Source organism: Oppia nitens, unplaced genomic scaffold (genome assembly GCF_028296485.1).
Source record: "Oppia nitens isolate AA-2021 unplaced genomic scaffold, nextdenovo-longstitch-racon4-pilon3 scaffold1_pilon_pilon_pilon, whole genome shotgun sequence".
Classification (NCBI taxonomy): Eukaryota; Metazoa; Arthropoda; class Arachnida; order Sarcoptiformes; family Oppiidae; genus Oppia; species Oppia nitens.
Window position 1 is genome coordinate 7,412,761 of NW_026533199.1, and position 7,275 is coordinate 7,420,035.

Consider the following 7,275-nt stretch of genomic DNA (forward strand, 5'->3'; position numbering starts at 1 on the left):
CGCATGTGCTTTACCTCATACTTTGTATGGTTTTTATTAAGTATTTTTGAAATATACTTTCTCTTAAAGWTTTGTGTTTTTTGCTAACTTGCGAAATAAGCAAAGTATAAGTAGTGTTTATTAAGAAATTTTGAAAATACTTTGAGAGATTGCTTTATGAAAACAGGGTATAATTTTTTAAAACAGTAAACTACATATATATACTATTTTTTATTTGTTTTAAATTTATTTTGATTATAGCAAAGTAGTTATGTTTGACAAAAGATTAACACAAATAAAAATATAAGATTTATAAAATATAAATTACTGAATATATTTCAGTAATCTATACCAATATTTTTATTATTATTATTAAATTAATTAATTATTAACATTTTAAACTATACTTAATTATAATCATATATTTTCAATGAGTTTGTGTTAATATAAAACAATACGTAATTCTGTTAATATGGAAATCAGACATAAAATATAATTAAAAATATTTATATGAATTTTATATAGGATTACATAAAACAGAAGCGGATATATGTTTTGATTGTCACTATTTTACTCATTTATTCACAATTTAATTGTTGAAAACAATTCATTTGAATGTATGTCAAAATTTTTTATTTTACGTAAAGTATATATAATTAAAGAGTAATGTAATAAATAATTTAAATTAAAGGTATATATAATGAGTTAAATTTGTTATTAAAATTATTAATTCTAGTTTTTTATATTTATTAAATGTTGTATTAATATTTATACTATAGTTAATAGTTTTAATTTCACTAACATTAATAAATTATATGAAAATGGTTTATTTTCTTAATGCAAAACTATTTACACAATTTTTTGTTGTTTTATTTTTAACATTATATTTCTATTATTATAATCAATGGTTTAAATTTTTAATTAATTTAAGTGGAAAATTATTTATTATGATATACTTATCATATATTTTCACCGATAAATTGATAAAATATATGAATAAACAAAATTCTTGTAGAAATAATAAAGTTGGAAATAACCAAGGTGCTGTTCTAATTACTGGTTAGTATTAATTAAATTTAAAAAGATTTTTGTTGTTGTAATTTMTAATTGTTTTCTAATAAAACATTTAAAAACAAATTATTCAAAAGGTTGTGACACAGGTTTCGGCAATCGATTAGCTTATCGTTTGAATGAAATGGGATTCCGAGTGTACGCCACTGTATTGGACACGAATAGTGTTGGATCTAAATATTTGACAAATAACTGTCATTTTAAAGATAAAATCAAGATYTTAAGGATGAATGTGACTAATGTTGAAGACATTAATTCAATTTACTCTGAAGTGGAAAGAGATCTGATTAATAATGTTATCAGTTTGAGAGCTGTGGTCAACAACGCCGGTATTACACATGTCGGTCATGTGGACTGGGGGCAGATGGAGGCCTATAAAAATGTTATTAATGTCAACACATTAGGAACAGTAGCCATAACTCTTAGATTTTTGCCTCTAATTAGACATTCAAACGGAAGAATTATAAACATGTCTTCAGTCAACGGAAGACTTGCATTTCAGAGGACGAGTCACTACTGTATGAGCAAACACGCCATCACTGCCTTCTCGGACGGTCTCAGACGACAACTCACCGACTGGTCTGTCAATGTCTCTACTATTGAGCCGGCATTCTATAGGACACCACTTTTAGCCGATAATAATTATAAGCGTGTTATGGATAGGGAATGGGAGCGCACAGACAACACTGTTAAACAAGTTTATGGACAGTCATATTTCGATAGTATGGATCAAATGGCTAAAGGTGTGGATTGTTTTGTCGGTAATCGTATCGATGATGTGATTGACAATATCATTGATAGTCTCACAAATAAAAAACCACAGCTCAGGTATCTAACGATTCACGGAATTGTCATTAAATTTTTGATATATTTAGGGGAGAGAACACCTGACGAATGGTTTGATACCATTTATAATTTAATTGAAAAATTAACTTTTAATTTTGATTTAATTAACAAAAACTGATGACTAATTATATATTTTCATTATATTCATTGTATATATTGTTTTCATTAAATAAATTTCATATTTTTTTATTTAGTTTTAATGTATTTTTATTTGTGTTACAATTTTGATTCAATTAATACATTATATTTAATTATAATATTATTTAAGATAATATATTGTATATTTATATTTTAAAACTAATGCTATAAACTATATTTAATTGAATAAATTTCTTCAAAAACGACTTAAAAACTTAGATCTAATATCAGTTAAAATATTGAAAATATAAATTTTAAGTAAATAAAAATATTAATTATTTATACTAAAAATTGTAATACAAGTTATCAAAACTTTACTTTACAGTAATATATTTATATACAGTATATATAGCGTACATATATAGAGTATTTTTCATCAATTTATAGAATAAATTAAAATATATTTATTATATATTGTTAAAAGTCGATAAGAAAATAAACATAAATATCAAGATTTAACAAAAGTAAAGTAAACTTTTTTAAAAATTATTGTCAGTATATATTAAATAAATTATAAATCAATTAAGTTATTAGAATATAATTTGATAAAATAAATGTTTTATGAAAAGTTTTACTAAATAAATATAATAATTTCTAAATATCTTCTTTATTTTAAAAAATATTATTTAACTTTTTAATGAACTTTTATTAAAACGAGTTTTCAACATTAATTATAAGACAATTTGCTTTTAAATAGTAAATTTGAAATTTGTATTTAATAATTACATTTTAAGTTGTATTAACAATAATATAAACAAAATATTTAATTTTCTAAAACAGAGGTATTTGTAATTTTTTATATTAGTTTAATTAATCATAACTGAGGCTCGTTGGTCTAGGGGTATGATTCTCGCTTAGGGTGCGAGAGGTCCCGGGTTCAAATCCCGGACGAGCCCAAGATTTCTAATTTTGTTACATATTATTAAATGCTAAGAATTTATTAATTTATTTAAAGCATTGATAACATAAAAAATAATATAAACAAAAAAAATACTATTTTTGTTTTGTTTTTTTGTGATTATAAATATAGATTTCTTAACTAAAAATAAATAACATATCATAACATTTAAGTTTTGTACACAAAATCAAAATTAAATAAATTGTTAAATATTTTTTTGTTTTCCTTTTTGTTTCAAATGTTGTGTCAATGAATTGATCGGCATTTCTATAGTTATGTATAATACAAATGAAATGATATAAATAACAGGAATTAAGGAAATAAATGTTAAAACCAATGTCGCAAATGACATATTATCGATATTAATCATATCTATAATAGTCATGAAAATTGTCGGATGAATCAAATTCACAGTTGTTGTCACATCGCGAATAGATTTCCATAATTTTAGTCGAAAAAAGTTTAAAATTTTTTCATTTTGAACACTATTTAAGATTAATAGTATATAAAACATACAAAGAGCCCATATTTGTCGATAACTGGCTAATGATAGACAAACCCATACTGAACGTTGATCTAAAACAACTATAGTAGTTAACATACACAACAAAATTGTTAAATAAAAAACTAAATTTCTGATTAATAAAATAGGTTTCAAGTTTTTCATTTGTTTTTTATCGTCGATTATAGTCCCCAGATATAAGCCTATAAAATAGGGTCCCATTCGACACCAAGTGTTCATATAAGTCATGTCAAATAAATTGTAACTGTCCCCGCTAAATTCAACAATATATTAACAATTATTAACAAAATCTATTAATTAATTGATTAATTACTTACAAGTCTGGATTGAGAATGGATCCAATTGGATGTAATTTATCCAATAAAACAGGCCTTAAATAATATGTGACCCAAAATATTCTGATTCCACTCAATATATTCAAAACAACAAGAATTTTATGACCATATTTTGGATTTCTATACAAATATAAATATTTGTATTAAAATAATTATTATTTATTAGTAATAAAAATATAATGAATTTATAAATACTTTTTAATAATTTTTAATATAGGCATTGATAAAAACAATAAATGTAATATAACATATATGTACCAAGTTATTGGAGCAAACTATAACAAAATATGTTAAACATGTAAGACATTAAAAATCAAACACTATTTATTGCTATATATTGTAAATACAATTATTACCATATCTTTAATTGAAATTAAATTTTGTATRAATAAAAAATTTGTTAAAACGTTTGTCAAATTGTTTGCGCGATTCATATCAAACTTCAAGCGCGGATTTTTTACATATTTAACGGACAATAGATTGAATAAAATAGTAAAATAAAGTATAAACAAAATTCCATAAAAACGATTCAAGAAAAACTTTTTTATATCATTAAACGTAACAACAGTTTTACTAACAAATTGTTTGATAAACGATCGGCCGATTACTAAACCACTTAACATAAAAAATATATCGTTTGAAAGACTAGCAATTTGATGAAACTTTATATTAGTAAAGTATTTATAATGATAATCGGTTATCAGTGAAGTCCCAATGAGCCACATGTGTGACATCACTAACAATAATGATATTACGGTCCGTAAAAAGTTCATAAATACAAATTGGGTTTCACTGTTTGGTTTATTATGCAAACACATTTGACCAATGTTATACTTAATAGATAAACATTTCAATGATTTTTTTGGCAAAGTTATACCAAACAGATCCACAATCGACACAATTAGGATCACTATTATCCATATATTTAAACATATCTCGAAAATATTGACAACAGTTTGCATAAAAAATGTCATTTTTATTAAACACTGTTGAAAAAAGTATTTATAAAATAAMTTTTTATAAAAACATTTATTATAACATTGAATAAAATAAATAAATCAAAAATGATTTTTACTTAGTATAAAATTCATGCGCCAATTTTTATTACATTTCACTACTAATAATGTTATAATAGATTGTTTACTTTAAAATTGAATTGTAACTTTAATTTAATCTAGTTTATTAGCATAATAAAGTTTTTTGCAAATAAATTTTTATATTGCAATATTTATATTCAAATATTGTAAAAATATTGTCTTAAATAATAAGCWTTTTTAAATAATTTATCATAAATTTAGTCATTTTTATATGTAAATCATATATTTATATTTTAATATAGTTATCATATATTTAATTATGTATATTAATAATATTATTTAATAGATTAATCTTATTTATTATGTTAACAAATATTTACAATCAAATAAATATTGTTTAAAAATAATTGTAAATTCCAAGAAAGGGAACGTCAAATAAATCCCTATTTATGAGCAAACATTAACCTCAATGTAATAATTGATTTACTATTGATATATTAAATAATTTATACTACATATGAATTATATATTTTTTATAACTAATAATTCCAAGAATTATACATATAATCATTGAATATTTATTAGAGTCTATATATCAATAGTATAACAACTATGACAATGATTATTAACATTGTATTTAAAAAATAAAAGATTTAATATTTTTAAATTAAATATATTTAATAGTATTTTTATCATTTTTATATAAATATACATTTTTATAGTTAATATAAATGTAAAGGTGCAAATGTGTAAATATAGAAATCATTGCAAAATAGTTTAGACAGATTTTTAACAAATAATTTCTCTTTAAAATGCAATTAAATATTTTATATGTCTTTTGTCATCAATATATAATTACTTTATGACTCCACTGAATGTTAACAAATAAAAATATAGTTTATAATTAAGAAAATTTTGTAAAAACTAAATAATACTAAATTAAAAATGTGTTTTTGTATTTTACTTTAAGTTTTAAGATAAAGAGATCTTGATTGAAATATTTTTTGAAGTTATTTCCCAAAAAAATCATAATACCTATTTTGAAACAAAACATTTTGATAATTATAAAACATAATTGACTTTAATATTMGTTTTTTTGTTTCTAAATAAGATTTTTTTTCTAAGATTAGAAAACAATTTTAAAAATTTATTTTATAAACTATTTATTTTAKTTTTAATTTGTAGTAATTAACAAAATTTCTTTAACAATAAGCGAAAAATTACTATTATTTAACTAACATTTTCACAAAATACTAATTATTAATTTGTTTTGAAATGTTTATTTAGTTATTTGCCATTTAACAATAATTAATATACACTATAATGTAGTATACTATATAATCATTTTATTTATCATATTTTTAAAGATAAATTGTGTGCAAACATATAGTATTGGTATAACTTAAGACATTTCAACATTTTTTTAGTAATCAAATAAAAATAAATAATTTGATTTAATTAGAATTTATTATTATTACTTAAATTAATAAATAATTGTATTTAAATTTGTGTTAATTGTACTTTATTTGTAAGTCAATTATAATAAATATATGATTGTAAATACGACAATACCGTATGTCTCAAAKTGTGATTGAGATTAGATTTAATAACTTTTGGTTGACATCCAAGTGCTTACCTTAAAGATAAATATATATATCTTTGCATACAATCATTAAAACCTTGAACTGTTAGACGACTTTCAATTTTGTTTCTCAAGTTTGAAGATAACTATTGCAGGAAAACTCAGTTATGTTTCACGTGTTGATTGAATGACAGACCAAACCTGTAAAAACACTATCGATATCTTTGGTTCAAATATAGCACGAGTTTAGTGAGTGTGAGACAAACCATTGATATTACAGTTTATTTAATTCAATGTTTAGTTTTTATCTTTTCTATTATAATAAGGAATTCCTTATTATATAATAACTAATTCCTTATTATATAATAACTAATTCCTTATTATATAATAACTAATGATTCAAAAGTCTATCAATTATTAAGACTATTGATTAGAGATGGACAACTAGAAAGTTTCTAATAAATTTTCTTACGAAAGTTTATAGATAATTTTTCAGGAATAAATTTCTATAGAAATTTAACTTAATTTATATACTATATCTACTGTAATACTGTATAGCTATTGTAATACTATATTAATGAGACATAATACTGTACTTTATATATAATATTATACTACTATACAAATGGGATACCTATACATTACTTTATGWGAGGGCATATAAATAGCTCTCAAATGAGCCCTTAATGACAACAATTGATTAACAAATAACAAAAATATTWAATTATTTAATTAATCCGTCTGTTAATTGGTTATCCACTGTTAAGTAGTATAATATATTGTTTAATAATAATAAGTTTTCTGAAATTTAATTTATAGTTTAATATTATTAAATAAATTAATTTTTACTTTAATTATTAATTAAA

At 21.4% G+C, this 7,275-nt stretch overlaps 1 non-coding gene and 1 pseudogene across 1 annotated transcript; both read left to right on the forward strand.

Moving 5' to 3' along the window:
* Window positions 1–734: 734 nt before the first annotated feature.
* LOC128966472 (17-beta-hydroxysteroid dehydrogenase type 6-like) lies at window positions 735–1,941 on the forward strand (annotated as a pseudogene).
* Window positions 1,942–2,858: 917 nt separating this feature from the next.
* On the forward strand, window positions 2,859–2,930 carry Trnap-agg (transfer RNA proline (anticodon AGG)). The gene has a single exon. It is a non-coding gene; the product is annotated as a tRNA-Pro (tRNA).
* The last annotated feature ends 4,345 nt before the right edge of the window (window positions 2,931–7,275 follow it).